Raw genomic sequence first — 17851 nt, 5'->3', positions numbered from 1 at the left:
TAATATCAAGCCCTATATGCTAATATAGAATGATCTCCTGGACATAGAGCTAAGTAAAAAAAAAATATCAAGATTCAGACCAGTATATCTTTTATGCTCTCATTTAAGTTAAAAAAGATACATTAAATTAAGTGATATGACAATTCTGCTTTTGTAGGCCAAAAATGTTTCAACAGTGGTAATTTAATATAGTTCAGTCTACTATACATGTGTAACACACACACACACGCACATGCGCACACACACACACACACACACATTTGCTTGTATAAACATATAATGCATAAGAAACTACTAGAAGGGGATGCATCCTGGGCAGGTGACTGGGGACTAGATGTCTGGGATAAAAGGACAGGAAATTTAATGCCAAGAGCAAGTATTACTTATGTAAAACAAAAATAATAGAAAGGAAAAAGAAATATACTTGACATCTTTAATCTGAAGTTATAATTTTCACAATTTATGATAGATTCTGGATCTAAATATTTTAAAACTTGAGTCAGATTTTTCATTTCATCTAATTCTGATGTGAGAAAAGGAGTATGTTTACGCTTTTATTTTGAGAACACTTTAAGCAAGAAGGATAATTTAACCAAAACTGGCCCCTCTGTACTGATGAGAACATGGCATGGATTAGAGATGTTTAAAAATGGAAGGGAAAACTCACTCTGTACACAGTTTTCTCTCTTCTTTCATTATTCCTCTCCCATAGTACAGACCTCTTCCAACACTCTGATTTTTTCCAAAAGAAGATATGATGCAAATGGACATCGGAAGTGGTAATACTAACCACAACAGCCAAACAGACATCCACCTAGTCGGGTCAGAGAAAAAAATGTGGTTTAGATTCAGTGATTTTGTTGGATCATAAAGATAGCTGACTGCTGGGGTCAAAATACCTATGGTCCAATTATGTCAGTTATACAAACTTAGCATTTGAAAATGTTTGGGCATCAGAGAGGGGCTGGGATATTTTAACATAAACTAAGGTGATCTCAGAAGAATAGTTATTTTCATAAAGAATTCTAGCTCCAGAAAGGACAGTGTCTATCCTTTACTATTAATTAATTACAGGAATGGCCCTAATTTGTTCATGCCTTCCTATTATGTGTCTTTCGGTGGTTTTTATCACACTGACTATAGGCTTGGTAATATAACTTGCTTTGGGCAATGGGACAGTAGCAAATGTGATGTAAGCAGAGATAAGAAAAGCATCTCAGCACTGGCCCTCCTGCTGCTCTTGAGATTCTGCTGAGCTACCATGTTGAATATGCCTGGTGAGTTTGAGAGACCATATGGAGCTAAGATGAGCCATCCCAGCTGAGCCATCTTATACCAGCCAGACTCCAGCAAACTTTCCAGCTAAAAGCAGACAACATGAGTGTGCCCAGCCAACATCAATTGCATCTAGTTCAAATAGGCCTATTCATTCAGCTGAGACTAGCTTGAACTGCCATTCTTTAAGATAGTGACTAAACAAATGATGGTAGTTTGAAGCCATTATATTTTGGGCTACTTTATTATGTAGCACTATTTATCTAATGCAACACTCTTGCTTTTTAATATTTGGTATAAAAATGTTAAAAATAATTGACTGATTTTTAGCTGCTAAAAGTGACATTTTATTTAATTCAGTCAACTCTTGAATATCGCATAAACAGAGAAAAAGGACATGATGGAAAACCAAAATTCACAGACAACCCCAAGCTCTACAATCTGTTGAAAAAGTTCTAGAGATTGATGTTGTTGATGGTTGCACAACAATGTGAATATATTTAATACCGCTGAACTGTACACTTAAAAATGGTTGAAATGGTAAAGTTTATGTATATTTTATCACAATAAAGAAAATGAAAATAATTATATTATCTGTTACTAGTTTCAACTTCATCATTCTGGCCTAAATCAAGTTAAAAACAACAAAAAAAAGGACTCCTGTGCTTCTGATCTCACCCATTGCTCTTCCTTTGCCATGGGTGCTAATGAGCAGTGAAAGGGAAAAGGCAAGCAGCTGTGGGGGTAGGAGAGAAACAAGAGATCTGGATAATCAGTTTCTGGTTAATGAGTCAACTAGCACCAGGGGTCTACCATAGGTGAGCACTTTTCTCTCCTTGGTCTTTTGATCAGCCTGAATCATAATCAGCTAAGACATGCTGTGGCTCCTCTGTTACACATATCCAAGGCTTACTTCTTCCATACACTCTAAAGTAATATGTGACCAACTCTAATGAATGAATCTTGTTTTTAAAAAATAATGTGTACCCTGTCTACTTCTAAAAGAGAATTTGATGTGGTGGAAAGTCTGCTATGGTAGATTGGAAAGGGATGTTTGTACCAGGAACTGGTGTTTAGATGCTGCCAGTGCCCTGCCATATTACCTTGGCCTACCATGGAGGTCTCCTGTGGAGAGTGCCTGGCCATGCTAATGGCTTTCTGTGTCTTTCTAGGTGGGCAGCCTAGAGGTGCTAGGGAGTAAGCACCTCTAGGAGTGACTTCCAGGAGATGGTAGACAAAGACCAAAGTTCCTTAACCCTGAATGGGACAGCTAGATATGGTTCGACATGGTCACTTGGAAGTCCTCAGTTGCTGGCAGTGATACCCACCCATTTATTACTACAGTTCTTTTTAGCTCTTCTTTTCCTATCTCCTTTCCCTGCTCCCTCACAGTGCTTCTGGGAATCACAAATAAGCCACTTGCACCCAATTCTTCATGTTTGTGTCTGGTTTTGGAAGGATGGAACTCAAATACAACAGAGTTTCCACAACTGGCATTCAATAGACTCTTAGCTTTTTAGCAAGTAAGGCTAAAGAAAACACAAACCCTACTCTTCAACAAAGCCAAATATGAACCATTAGATATTAAAATATCCTCTCTTTTAAATTAATCACATTGCTATTATAGGGACTGCTCACTCCCCCACTAGGTCACTGTCTGGGAAGCCCTAACTTTCTAACTGGAATTAAGCACCCCCAGGTTGGGTCCCATCTTGGGCTCTGGAGGAGTTTAATAACAGTTATAAAGGATGAAAGGGTTAAGAAGGATTCTGAGAGAAAACCAGCTTTCCCAACAAGGATGGTGTGAGAAGTCTTGTGAGGGATCCCTCCCAGATCATCCCACAGAGTTGTTTCTCTAGAGTTGTCAGTAGAACCCAAATGTACTAGTTAGGATATTTTTGGCAATTTAAAATACATCCAAAAGTTATTTGAAACTCCTCCCATAAAGAAGTGAAGAAGTTTATGTCCACTCCCCTTGAATTAAGAGTTCACCTTTGTGACTATGTGATGAATAGTGTGTGATGAATGTGAGACTGTGTGACCTGAGAGGCTAGTTTAGAAAAGGCCTTGCCTTTTCTCTTGATTTTTCTTAGAACATCTCTTCAGGGCCTTAGCTTACCATGTAAGAGGTATGACCTCATTACCCTGAGGCTGCTAGATAGATGATAGATAGATACATGATAGATAGATAGATAGATAGAGAGTGAGAGAAAGTGAGGGAATGCTTGAAGTGCCCCAGCTCTTCTACCCCCAAGCTGTTGAATCTTCTCAGCCCAGGTTCCAGACATAGGAGTAAAAATGCCTTCAAAAGACCCAGCCACCATCTGACTACAGCAGGGGCCAGCAGACTTTGGAGACAGAAGAGACAATCCTGTCCCTCACAACAATTTAAAAATGATTCAAGAGCCATAAATATATTTTTACAAATAAGGAAAATTTAAAGTAATATTATAACAAGTAATAGTATTAATTATATCTTTATTAAAATAAGAAAAATTCACAGAAAAAATTTCTCTAATTGATTTTAATCAGTGTGAACAATGAGCTTGCATTTCCTGAAAGAGCCGCATGTGGCTCACAAGCCGCAGTTTGCTGACCTCTGGACTACAGCATATGAAAGACTCCTCCCAACCCCCTCATCCTGAACCACCCCAGTGGAGCCAAATCAACTACCAGATATGGAGCCAGATCAATGTTTGTTTTTCTTTTAAGTCACAATTTTAGGATGGTTTACTATATAGCAATAGACTTATTTGGTGGCAGGTAATGGAATATCCAACTAAAATGTACAACTTCATGATCTCACTGACATAAAGTCTAGAGGTAAGTTGTTCTGGGGTTTGTTAATTCAGCTGCTCAGTGAGGCCAGCTTCTCTGTGAACATTTGGCTTTCTCATAATAGCAATACCACTGCTGCAAATCAAAGTAGTATATTCTCACACAGGTATGAATGTGATGGAAAACCTTTCCAAAATCACTTCTGCAGATTGCTCTTGGGTCCCATTGACTGTGACCTAACTACAAGGGAGGCAAGGAGAGTGTATATCTCATCACTTTAGTCTCTAAAGTAGGGGATGGGCTCTGCCACTATGGAAAAGGGGGTTGAGGATGGTCATTGAAGAGACAACAAAAGGTGTTCTCTAAAAATGAGTTTTTAGATAACTGAAGTTCCCTTGCAAGGTGGAAAAACTTTACTTTATTTTAATTATAAGGAAAATCTTTCTAAAATATTCCAGTTTTACATTTCCTTCTAGTTCCTTTAACCACCTGGAATCTGCTTTGTTCTCATTTGGGGCACATTTTCTAAATTGGAAGCAGCTATTCATTCAACAGCATGGAAACTCTATTCCCAGTCCTGCCCCCTCCACCCGTCACCCCCTCCCCCAGGCTACTTTGTTGACATTATCACCCATGGTGACTCCTGCATTTTTGCCCTAGCCTGGTTCTCAACTCTCCCTTTAGTTTGGTGTCTAGATCTGTTTGGGTCCCAGTATTGAATACAACATATAAGAGCACAAAACATGCTTTGAATATATGCTTCATGATTAGTTGTCTATTGCTGTGTAACATTACTCCCAAACACAGTGGTTTAAAACAATAAATATTTATTATCTCACTCAATTTCTGAAAGCAAGAATTTGGAAATGGCTTAGCTCAGTGGTTCTGGCTCAGGGTCTCTCTATGAGATTGCAGTCAAAACGTTGGCTGCAGCCATCTGAAAGATTGATGGGGGTGGTGGTAGATCTGCTTCCAAGATCTTAATCACAAGGCTGTCAGCTGGAGGTCTCAGTTCCTTGCCCTTTCACAGGGCTGCCTGAATTCCTCAAGATGGAAATTGGCTTCCCCCAGTGCAAGAGACCCTAGAGACAGAAGAAGAAACCAATGTCTTTTATAAACTAGCCTAGTGGAGGTGACATACCATCACGTCTGCAATATTCTATTGGTCACACAAGCCAACCATAATCCAGTGTTGGAGGAAGCCAAACAAGGGTATGAAAATCAGGAGGGGAGGATCTTTGGAGGCCATTTTGGAGAGTGACAACCACGCTTAATAAAAGTCTAACGTTCTTCCCTGTGCTTTTCTGTGTTTTTGTTCTGATTTTTTTGAAAAGAACACTTAATTGTTTTTCTCTCTTTCACACTTTCTCTCACTTTTTGATAACTTTGCTTCCACTCTTTTCTGTCATATGCCTCTTAAAGCTTTAATGATAGAAGATGCTGCTAGCATTAGCCTGTATCCCCTCAGATATCATTTTACCTTTTATGTTGTGGGCTTCCCCTGGTTTCTGGGTGCTTTGAACCCTTGTTCCAGATTGAGCAGTAACTTATGCTCCTGAGTCCCCTGTAGGTCGGGCTAATGCTATCCTGTGCAGAACATTGTGTGAGGCCACACCTTTGCTTGACTTCCTTTCTTTCCCTTTCCAGCTTCTCCGAGTGCTTCTCAGCTTTTCCTGGGAGCACTTTCTTCAGAAAACACTCACTTAAGAATTCTCATCTCAGGATCTGCTTCTGTGGAAACCACTCTGAGAGCAGTTGTTATTAGTGGAGACAATATCCTTGTTTTATAAACTATGCATATGTTTGCAAATGCACTCTAAGAAGGAATAAGAGAGAATTTCCTTTTAAGATTTCTTAAGATTTCAAAATCAATAACAAAACTCATTAAAATAGACATAACTACATTTGATATGATAAAAAACTGAAAAGTGTGCCCAAATAACAGAAAAATGTGCTGTATATTTATTTTTCTGTTAAACTGCTCCTCACTATCTGCTTTGCTTGAGCTCTAGGATCCTGAGAGTCTAAAGGTCAGAGAGCCTGGCATCTTGTACTAAGGACACATTAGTAGGGTCAATAACTTTTGAAGGGCATATGCTCTGTAGTAATGAGCTGTTAAACCCACTTCAAACCTTTCTCTAGGAGCCCTTTTGGCTGTTCCCAAGTCTCTGAAAAAAGCCCCACAGCCACAGACTCACAGCCCAATTCTGGCAAAAGGCAAGGAAACTTAGGTGCAAGATTAACTGTGCTGATAGTCGCCACCATTGCTCAGAGCCACCTCTCACAACCCACCCTACCTCTGCCCCCACCTATCTGGGTGGATCTCTGCAAGGGTAAACTGAGCCGTGGAAACACACAGGCTCTGAATCTGGTCTCAGGAAGAGCTTTGGGATTCAGAAACTCTCCACATCACCCCAAGGAGGCAATGCCCTGAGACCCAGGCACCCTGCTCACAGAGGAGAAGCCCATTTCCAGAGAACTCCCCCCCCCGCATTATGTGAGAAGCTAGAACAGTGCAAGAGAAAATATAACACTACAGAGTGAGAGATAATAAAAGGTTGCAGTGGGAGAGAAAACAAAACAGTCCGCCAACACCTACTGGAAAGCAAAAGAGACCTCTTCCTATCAACCTGTTGCAGAATTCACTCCTGTAGATGCCCAGGAAGAAGAAGAATAATTCATTAATTTCCATGAATAACCAAGGTAACAAAGCAGCTCAGAAAGAAAATGAAAAGCCTCCAGAAAATGAGCTTAAAGACACGAAAACATGTGACTAACATGACAGAGAATTCAAGATTGCAGTTCTTAAAAACCTCAACAAGAAGCAAGAAAACACAGACAGGCAGCTTAATGAACTCAGAAACACAATGAAAGAACAAAATGAACATTTTACCAAAGAGATTGAAATTTTAAAAAAGAACCAAATAGAATTTCGGGAGATTAAGAACTCAATAAAAGAAATGAAGAATGAAATAGCCAGCTTATGTAATACAGCTGACCGGATGGAGGAAAGAATCAGTGACATCGAAGATAGAAATCTGGAAATGACACAGATGGAAGAAGAGAGAGACTTGAGAGTTAAAGAAATAAAAGAGCTCTACAAAAACTTTCTGACTCCATCAGAAAGAACAATATAGGAATAATGGGCATACCAGAAGGAGAAGACATAGAAAAGGGAACAGAGAGCATATTCAAACAAATAATCAATGAGAACTTCCCAAACTTGTGGAAAGAACTGGATCCTTGAATTCAAGAAGCAAATAGAGGGCTGGCCGAGTGACGCGTTGGTTAAGAGCTGGCTTGGGACTCCAGAGGGCCCTGGTTTGGATCGCATATGAGGGCCTGTGACACTGCCCTCTACAGCTAAGATGCTAAACAACAGCTCAACCTGGAGCTGGGCTGCCGTGAGTCACCGGCGATGGCTAGGCTGCAGACCCTGCTGCAGTGGGTTGCCATGGGATACCATGTGTAGCCAGCAGCCAGCGTGACTGGCCATCCAGAAGTCGGCGACTGATCTGCCTCGCCTGGGAAGAGTGCAATTATGGTGCCAACTTGGGCCAGTGAAGCAATGCCGTCCACAACTAGACTGAAGAACAAAAGGACAGCAACTTGTCTGTTCCCCTTCCCCCAATTCCCCAGCGCTGTTCCCATCTCCCAATTCCCCAATAAAAATCTTAAAAAAAAAAGAAGCAAATAGAACACCTAAGTACCTCAATCCCAACAGGCCTTCTCCAAGGCACATTGTATTGAAGCTGTCAAAAATTAACGACAAAGAACATATTCTCAAGGCAGCCAGGGAAAAGAAGACAGTAACCTACAAAGGAAAGTTAGATTATCAGCAGTTTTTTCAGAGGAAATTCTACAAGCCTGAAGAGAATGAAATTAAATGTTCAAACAATTGAAAGAGAGAAATTACCAGCCAAGAATAATATATCAAGCAAAGATATCCTTAGATATGAAGGAAAAATAAAGACCTTTCCAGATATGCAGAAGCTGAGGGAATTTTCTAACAGTTGACTTGCACTACAAGAAATACTGAAGTGGGCTATTCAACCTGAAATAAAACAGCAAAAGTAGTAGTATTATGGACAGACAGAAAGAAGCAGGAAATGGCAAGCCCTACACCAAAGAGAACATTATACACGTAAACAAAACATACAGGGTAAAGAAGAAAGAAACACTTAAAAAAAAAAGAGGAAAAAGACAACTTGCTACTGCAGTGCAGAAATCAACTCACAGCATAAATAGAGATAATTTGTGACAACAAAAACATAGAAGGGGAGAGAGTAAAGATCTGAACCTGTAAAAGGGAATTGAGAAAGGGAGCATGCTGAAGAAAATGGAAGATTCTAAATATGAAACTTTCTATTAACTAAGCTTAATGGTAACCACTCAAAAAAAATCCAGAACTGAAATATATAACATAAAAAAATAAGAAACAGAGGAAAAAATCATAGAATACCACTACACTGAAATAACAGACAGCAACAAAAAGTCAAAGAAACAATGGAGACATTGTGCTACCAGAAAACCAAAGATAGAATGATAGGAAATCCTCCTAAATGTAAATGGACTGAACTCACCAATAAAAAGACAGAGTAGCTTTTGGATCAACAAACTAAACCCAAACCATATGCTGCCTCCAAGAGACACATCTCAGATACAAAAACAAATATAGACTCAAAGCAAAAGGGTGAAAATTGACACTTCAGGCAAACAGTATTCAGAGAAAAGCAGGTGTAGCTATACTGATGTCAGATGAAACTGACTTCCGAATAAAAAAGGTTACAAGAGACAAAGAGGGATAATAATGATTAAGAAACCTATATAACAAAGAGACATAACAGTCATCAATATTTATGCCTCCAATCAGGGAGCACTGAAATATACAAAGCAACTACTAAAAGAACTAAAGTGAGAAATTGACCAAAACACAATTATAGTAGGAGACCTTAATACACCATTGACAGCTATGGACACATCATCCAAACAGAAAATAAAAAAAGAAATATTAGCTCTATATGACACATTAGATGAAATGGACATAATTGACATTTATAAAGCACTTCATCCTAGAAGATCAGGCTATACATCCTTTTCTAGTGTACATGAGAAATTCTCAAGGATAGGCCACATACTGGGACATAAAACTAGCCTCAGCAAATTTAAGAAGATTGAAATCATACCAAGAATATTCTCTGATCACAAGTATTTGAAATTGGATATCGACTGAAAAAAAGAAAAAAAGAGCAGGAAACTCCACAAACACATGGCGATTAAACAACATACTTTTTTTTTTTAAGATTTTTATTGGGGAATTGGGGGATGGGAACGGCACTGGGGAATTGGGGGAAGGGAAACAGACAAGTTGCTGTCCTTTAGTTCTTCAGTTTAGTTAAACAACATACTTTTAAAGAATAGCTGGGTCAAAGAAGAAATAAGAGGAGAGATAAAAAGATACATAGAAATAAATGAGAATGAAAATACATCCTACCAAAATTTGTGGGATGCAGCAAAAGCAGTTTTAAGAGGAAAATTTATACTATTAAAGGCCTATCTCAAGAAAGAAGAAAAATCCCAGACAAATAACCTCACGCTACACCTTAAAGAACTAGAAAAAGAAGAACAAATGACACCCAAAGTCAGCAGAAAGAAGGAAATAATGAATCAGAGCAGAACTAAATGAAATAGAGAACAAAAGACAATAGAAAAAATTAATGCAACAAAGAGCCTGTTCTTTGAAAAGATTAATGGAATTGGCAAACCCTTGGCTAGACTCACTAAAATAAAAAGAGAAAAGACACAAATAAACAAAATCAGAAAGGAAAGAAGTAAAGTTACCACAGATGCCACAGAAATACAAAAGATTATCTAAGAATACTATGAAGGGCTATATGCCTCCAAATTCAATAATCTAGAAGAAATGGACATGTTCTTAAAAACATATAGCCTTCCAAGTCTGAATCACGAAGAACTGGAAAATCTAAATAGGCTGATCAACAGTAAGGAAATTGAATCAGTCACTGAAACCTTCCCAAAAGCAAAAGTCCAGGACCAGGTGGCTTCACTAGTGAATTCTACCAAACATTCAAAGAGGATCTAATACCTGTCCTACTCAAACCCTTCCAAAAAATTGAAGAAGAGACAATACTCCCTAACACATTTTATGAGGCCAACATTACCCTGATACCAAAATCTCATAAGGATAACACAAAAAAAGAAAATTACAGACCAATATGTCTGATGAATACAGATGCAAAATTCCTAAACAAAATTCTAGCAAATCGAATGCAACAATGCATTACATACATTACAATACAATACATTAAAAAGATTATACAGGCTGGACGAGTGGCGAATTGGTTAAGAAGAATTGGCTTGGGATGCCAGATCTGAGGAGCAGGGCCCCAGTTCGGATCCCACACGTGGGCCAGTGACACTGTGCCCTGTGCAGCTGGGATGGTGAACAACGGCTCGACCTGGAGCTGGGCTGCCATGAGTCGCTGGCAATGGTGTAGGCTGCAGTGAAGCTGCAGTGGGCTGCCTTAAGCTACCATGAGTGTCTGGCAGCCGGCGTGAGCTGCCAAGAGCCGCCATGAGCGGCCATCCAATGGCTGGTGACCAATCTGCCTCACCCAGGAAGAGCACAATGATAATACCAACATGGGCCAGTGAAGCGACGTCCTCCACAACTAGACTGAAGAATGAAAAAGGACAGCAGCTTATCTGTTCCCCTTCCCCGATTCCCCAACGCTGTTCCCTCCCCCAATTCCCCAATAAAATCTTAAAAAAAATAAATTATCCATCACGACCAAGTGGTGTTCTTCTCAGGGGTACAAGGATGGTTCAATATACACAAATCAATCAATGTGATATACCAGATAAACAAAATAAAGGACAAAAATCATATGATTATATCAATAGATGCAGAAAAAGCATTTGACAAGATGCAACATCCACTTATGATTAAAACACTTAATAAAATGGATTTAGAAGGAAAATACCTTAACATAATAAAGGACATATATGACAAACCCTCAGTTAATATCATAATTAATAGTGAAAAACTGAAACCCTTTGTTCTACGTTTAGGAACACTATAGGGCTGTTCCCTATCGCCTCTGCTTTTCACATAGTATCGGAAGTCCTAGCCAGAGCAATCAGGCAAGAGAAAGGAATATTAGGCATCCAACTAGGAAATGAAGAAGTTAAATTGCCACTTTTTACAGATCACATGATGTATATATAGAAAACACTAAAGACTCCACCACAAGCTATTAGAAACAATAAACGAATACAGTAAATTTGCCGGCTACAAAATCAATGTACAAAAGTCCATTGCATTCCTGTATACTGACAATGAAACCTCTGAAAAAGAAATAAAAAACATTGCTTCTGCAGTTGCAACAAAAAGAATAAAATACCTAGGAATAAACTTAACCAAGGATGTGAAAGACCTATACACTGAAAACTATAAGACATTTTTAAAAGAAATTGAAGAAGGCACAAAGAAATGGAAAGACATTCCATGTTCATGGATTGGAAGAATCAACATAGTTAAAATGGCCATATTACCCAAAGCAATATACAGATTTAATGCAATCCCCATGAAAATCCCAATGGCATGTTTTAAAGAAATAGAACAAAAAAATCATCAGATTTGTATGGAACAACAAAAGACCCCTAATAGTCAAAGCAATCCTAAGAAAAAAGAACAATGCTGGAGGTATTACACCCCCTGAGTTCAGCTTGTACTATAGAGCAACAATAATCAAAGCAGTATGTACACCTGAAACTAATAAAATAAATAAATGAATAAATAATAATAATAATAATAATAATAAATACCAGTATGGTATTGGCAGAAAAACAGACACACAGACCAATGGAATAGAACTGGAAACCCAAAAATAAATCCACATAAATATGGACGATAATTTGCGGTAAAGACACCTGAAATATATAATGGAGAAAAGACAGCTTCTTCAATAATTGGTGCTGGGAGAATAGGAAAGACACATGCAAAAGGATGAAATTACACTGCTATCTGTCACCATGTATCAAAATTAACTCAAAATGTATCAAAGACCTAAACATAAGATCTGAAACAATAAACTGCATAGAAGAAGACATAGGTACTAAACTTATGGACCTTGGGTTCAAAGAGGTTCTTATGATTTTGACTTCAAAGGCTAAAATAAATGAATGGGACTATATCAAACTAAAAAGCTTCTGTACAGAAAAAGAAACCATCATGAAAATAAAGAGGCAACCAACGGAATGGGAGAAGATTTTTGCAAACAATGCCTCTGATAAGGGGCTACTACCCAAAAAATATAAGGAAATCATACAACTCTACAACAACAATGAGAAAAACCAAACAATCCAATTTAAAAGTGGGCAGAGGACCTGAATAGACATTTCTCCAAAGAGGACATACAGATGGCCAATAGACATATGAACAAATGCTTAACATCACTAACCATCAGAGAAATGTAAATAAAAGCCACACACCAGATATCACCTCACACCATTTAGAATGGCTATCATCAACAAGACAAATAATAACAAGTGTTGGAGAGGCTGTGGAGAAAAAGGAACCCTCATACACTGTTGGTGGGAATGCAGATTGGTGCAGCCGCTGTGTAAGACAGTGTGGAGGTTCCTCAAAGCATTAAGAATAGAATTACCATATGACCCAGCAATCTCTGCCTTGGGTGTCTACCCAAAAAATCTGAAAACATTTATCTGTAAAGACATATGTGTTCCGATGTTCATTGCAGCTTTATTTATGGTGGCCAAGACATGAAAATAATCAAAGTGTCCTTTGATAAATGATTGGATAAAGAATGTGTGGTATATATACACAATGGAATACTATTCTTCCATAAGAAAAGATGAAATAGTGGCATTTGCGACAATATGTATGGATCTTGAGTTTATCAGGCTAAGCAAAATAAGTCAGACAGAAAAAGTAGAGAACGATATGATTTCACTGATATATGGTATATAAAACTAAAAACAACAAGGGAACAAGACAAACAAACAAAAAAACAAAAACCCGTAGACACAAACAATAGTTTAGTGGTTACCAGAGGGTAAGGGAGGAAGAGGGTGGTAGGTGAGGGTAAAAGGAATCATATATGGTGATGGAAAAAGAAATGGACCTGGGTGGTGAACACACAATGTGATATATAGATGTTGTATTACAGAATTGTACACCTGAAAACTATATAACTTTACTAACAATTTTCACCTCAATAAATTTTAATTACAAAAAAAATTTATTCCAGTTTCTCATCAGAGGCAGAAGACAAGGCTCAAAATACATCTTCATTAGTTTATGAATGGAGTTGAAGTGAGCTCTCTTTCTATTCTCAGATACCCACAATTTCTTGTGTTTTTATAACATTTATGAAGCATTTGTGAACTTTTTTAAGGCGTAGAAATGGCATAGGTTCTCTGTTCATAGGTCACCAGTCTAACCTGCTGATTTGGCCATGCTGGTTGGTTTACAGTACTCTCCAGTCTGCAAAGACTGAATCACATTCCTGTAGTAACCATTGTTGACTTTAGGTGTGTATCTCTTAAACTTGTGGTTTGTCGTAGGAGCCATATTTTCTCCATACACTCTCTGGAGCTTCTTTTGGGACCCATTTACAACTCCAAACTGAGATACATCCCTCAGCAATGAGACCTGTTCACCTGGAATACATGTCTGTGCAGAAGCAGTCTCCCAGCATCTTTCCTTTTGGAAGCAGAGACGTTTCCAAAAACACTGTTGATGTTATTCCCACCTCAGCTATTCTCTTGTTTAGAAGGTGGGAAACAATGGCTTTTATTCAGACCTACTGTGGAAACCCCTTTATACAGACCTATTGAGGGACCCCTTTTTCCTTCCTCAGAATTGATTTGGTACTATCTGTCACCCTCTGAAATCATATTTTCCATCTTTCATAGGAAGTACCAAAATGCACTCAGTCTTCACTAATGTTTGTTTCTTCTGTTTTGAATTTTTCATAGATATCTGGAAATTTAAGTTTTCATGCAGAGCATCCTTTTTGTTTGTTTCACTTGTGTATTTCCCTAAGATATATGCCTTTTCTTAGTGTCTTGTTCAAACCAAATCTCTTTGAATTAGTATTTTGTTTTCTTCAGGGTCGCTTAGACCAAGACCAAGATTTTGGCTGGATTCACAGACAGTTTTTCCACAAAATAAAAAAGTTTACAGTTAATTCAGTCAAACTGACTTTTGTTCCTACTTTTCTTTTCCTTTCTTTCTTTCTTTTCTTATCATTTTTTTTTTTGGGTCAAGCCAGACAAAATAATCAGACTGGGTTAGGTTTGTCTCAAGACTCTCAAACATTCTCACTGGATTTTTTGAAATTTAAATAAAAGGCTAGCTATATTTACAGTGATTACCGTATTTGCCGGCGTATAAGACGACTGGACGTATAAGACGACCCCCTAACATTTCCACTCAAAATACAGAGTTTGTTATATACTCGCCGTATAAGACTACCCCCTCTTCCGCACACCTTCCACACACCAAATAAAAGGTAAAACAATATCAGATTTGATTTCAACATTTATATTTATATTCAAATGCTTATGACATGCAGGAAAACTGTCACAAGGCTGTATGTAATCAAACATATACATAAACCGCGATTCGCGATTTTGCGCTCATACTGGGTGTATGGTCGGCTGTGTGCGATTTTGCGAGTGTGGTAAAATCGCATAACAGCAAAATCGCATAACAGCCGAGCATACACCCAGCAGCGCTGCTGATGCCTGAACGGTATGTGGAATGAAGTGGGCGGGCATCGGGAGGCCACTATGGCACGGGGCAAGCACTATGGGCAGTCTATCTGAAGTGTACCTGGCGTATAAGACGACCCCCCACTTGGAGGCATATTTTTCAGGGCCAAAAAATCGTCTTATACACCGGCAAATACGGTATGTATAAAGGAGGTCAGTAGTTGCCCACAGTAAAGAACAGATTCAAATAAACTGAAGGTAGACAAATGTCTTCTGCATTCAGGAATTTCCCTTCCTCTCTATGCCATAGTCTGCACAAAGAGCTACATGTGCTATGGCATCAAGGCACCATGATGCTATGGGCTTGGCTATGATAGAAATCCATCATCTGTACCCATTTGAGCCATAGCAAATGTTAATTCAACAATGAAAAGAATTACACACACACACACACACACACACACACACACACACACACACAGCAATTCCAGGGAAGGCTACTTTCAGAAAAGCACACTTCCGCTTGCCTATACAAATTCACAAACTTGCCACAAATTATTGTCTTTGGTGACTTACAGCTCAGCCCTTGAAGCTAGGAACACTCTCTTAAGAGAAGGAGGAGACTTGAAACCTCATAGAACTGTGATGAAGTTTCACTTCCAAGTGGCTTGGAATTATCTTAGATTGGTTATTTTATTAAAAGGTAAGACATTTCCCAAGGTGGAGAATAATCATTTACTACTATGTGTAAGGAAAAATATCCTCAAAGCTGTGCCTTTTACCCATTTGGACTTTTCCCTAATTCAAAAACAAAGGGAAGCACAATTAATGGGTTGTCGGGAAAGTCATGGCGTATTTTTCTATGTTTTTCAATGTAAATATGCATCATGACTTTCCCGACGACCCAATAATTCAACGAATGTTTCTGAATTCCTATTGTGTTCCAGAATTTGGTGGGGGTCATGGGAAAGTCAAAGATGAAGCAGTCTTTTTCACAACGGGTTTGCCGCCAGAACACAGGTGCAGTGAAAACCACCGCTAAATCTAACCCAAAATGGGAAAGGAAAAGACACACATCAACATCGTTGTCATTGGACACGTAGATTCCGGCAATTCTACCACTACTGGTCATCTGATCTACAAATGTGGTGGAATTGACAAAAGAACCATTGAAAAATTTGAGAAGGAGACTGCTGAGATGGGAAAAGGCTCCTTCAAGTATGCCTGGGTCTTGGATAAACTGAAAGCTGAACGTGAGCGTGGGATCACTATTGATATCTCCCTGTGGAAATTTGAGGCCAGCAAGTATTATGTGACCATCATTGATGCCCCAGGACACAGACTTTATCAAAAACATGATTACAGGCACATCTCAGGCTGATTGTGCTGTCCTGATTGTGGCTGCTGGTGTTGGTGAATTTGAAGCAGGTATCTCCAAGAATGGGCAGACCCGTGAGCATGCCCTTCTGGCTTACACATTGGGTGTGAAACAACTAATTGTTGGCGTCAACAAAATAGATTCCACTGAGCCGCCTTACAGCCAGAAGAGATACGAGGAAATCATTAAGGAAGTCAGCACCTACATTAAGAAAATTGGCTACAACCCTGACACAGTAGCATTTGTGCCAATTTCTGGTTGGAATGGTGACAACATGCTGGAGCCAAGTGCTAACATATCTTGGTTCAAGGGATGGAAAGTCACCCATAAAGATGACAGTGCCAGTGGAACCTCGCTGCTTGAAGCTTTGGATTGCATCCTGCCACCAACTCGTCCAACTGACAAACCTTTGCACCTGCCCCTCCAGGATGTCTACAAAGTTGGTGGTATTGGTACTGTCCCTGTGGGCCGTGTGGAGACTGGTGTTCTCAAACCCGGCATGGTGGTCACCTTTGCTCCAGTCAATGTTATAACTGAAGTCAAGTCTGTTGAAATGCACCATGAAGCTTTGAGTGAAGCTCTTCCTGGGGACAACGTGGGCTTCAATGTTAAGAATGTGTCTGTCAAAGATGTTCGTCGTGGCAATGTAGCTGGTGACAGCAAAAATGACCCAACAATGGAGACAGCTGGCTTCACTGCTCAGGTGATTATCCTGAACCATCCAGGCCAAATCAGTGCTGGATATGCACCTGTGCTTGATTGTCACACAGCTCACATTGCTTGCAAATTTGCAGAGCTGAAGGAGAAGATTGATCGTCGTTCAGGGAAAAAGCTGGAAGATGGCCCCAATTTTTTGAAATCTTGTGATGCTGCCATCGTTGACATGGTTCCTGGCAAGCCCATGTGTGTTGAGAGCTTCTCTGACTACCCTCCTCTGGGCTGTTTTGCTGTTCGTGACATGAGACAGACAGTCGCTGTGGGTGTCATCAAAGCAGTGGACAAGAAGGCAGCTGGAGCTGGCAAGGTCACCAAGTCTGCCCAGAAAGCTCAGAAGGCTAAATGAGTATTATCCCCAATACCTGCCACGCCAGTCTTAATCAGTGGTGGAAGAACGGTCTCAGAACTGTTTGTCTCAATTGGCCATTTAAGTGTAATAGTAAAAAACTGGTTAATGATTACAATGCATCGTAAAACCTTCAGAAGGAAAGGAGAATGTTCGGTGGACCATTTGTTTTTTTGTGTGTGGCAGTTTTTAAGTTATTAGTTTTTAAAATCAGTACTTTTTAATGGAAACAACTTGGTCAAAAATCTGTCACAGAAATTTTGAGACCCATTAAAACAAAGTTTAATGAGAAACCTGTATGTTCTTTTGGTCAACACTGTAACTTCCCTCTAGTACTACTTAGGTAAGAGATTTAAGAGTTGCCCATAACCTATTTCTGGTGTTACATCTGCTGAAATTTTAGAGTTTGATATTTTGGGGTTAACGTTTTCTTCTGGGTGGGACCTTGGGCTTTTTTTCACGTTGTCTTAAGGAGAGGAGTCATCTGTTTACATAGTAAAAAGCTATGGGGAGAGGGGTCTGTTGGTGCAACACTTAATAGGTTAGGACAGATAAGCAAAGAGTAACTTTGTTGGTGTGTAAGCTAGTTTACAAAG

The 17851-nt window shown here is 39.2% G+C and overlaps 1 pseudogene across 1 annotated transcript; it reads left to right on the top strand.

Annotated features, from left to right (window-relative positions):
* Nucleotides 1–15818: 15818 nt before the first annotated feature.
* On the top strand, nucleotides 15819–17403 carry LOC109373911 (elongation factor 1-alpha 1 pseudogene; annotated as a pseudogene). The gene has a single exon (XR_002122318.1). The product of XR_002122318.1 is annotated as an elongation factor 1-alpha 1 pseudogene (transcript).
* The last annotated feature ends 448 nt before the right edge of the window (nucleotides 17404–17851 follow it).

Source organism: Hipposideros armiger, unplaced genomic scaffold (assembly GCF_001890085.2).
Source record: "Hipposideros armiger isolate ML-2016 unplaced genomic scaffold, ASM189008v1 scaffold_752, whole genome shotgun sequence".
NCBI lineage: Eukaryota > Metazoa > Chordata > Mammalia > Chiroptera > Hipposideridae > Hipposideros > Hipposideros armiger.
The sequence above is the reverse complement of the archived record's forward strand: the minus strand, read 5'-3'. Positions and strand labels throughout refer to the sequence as shown.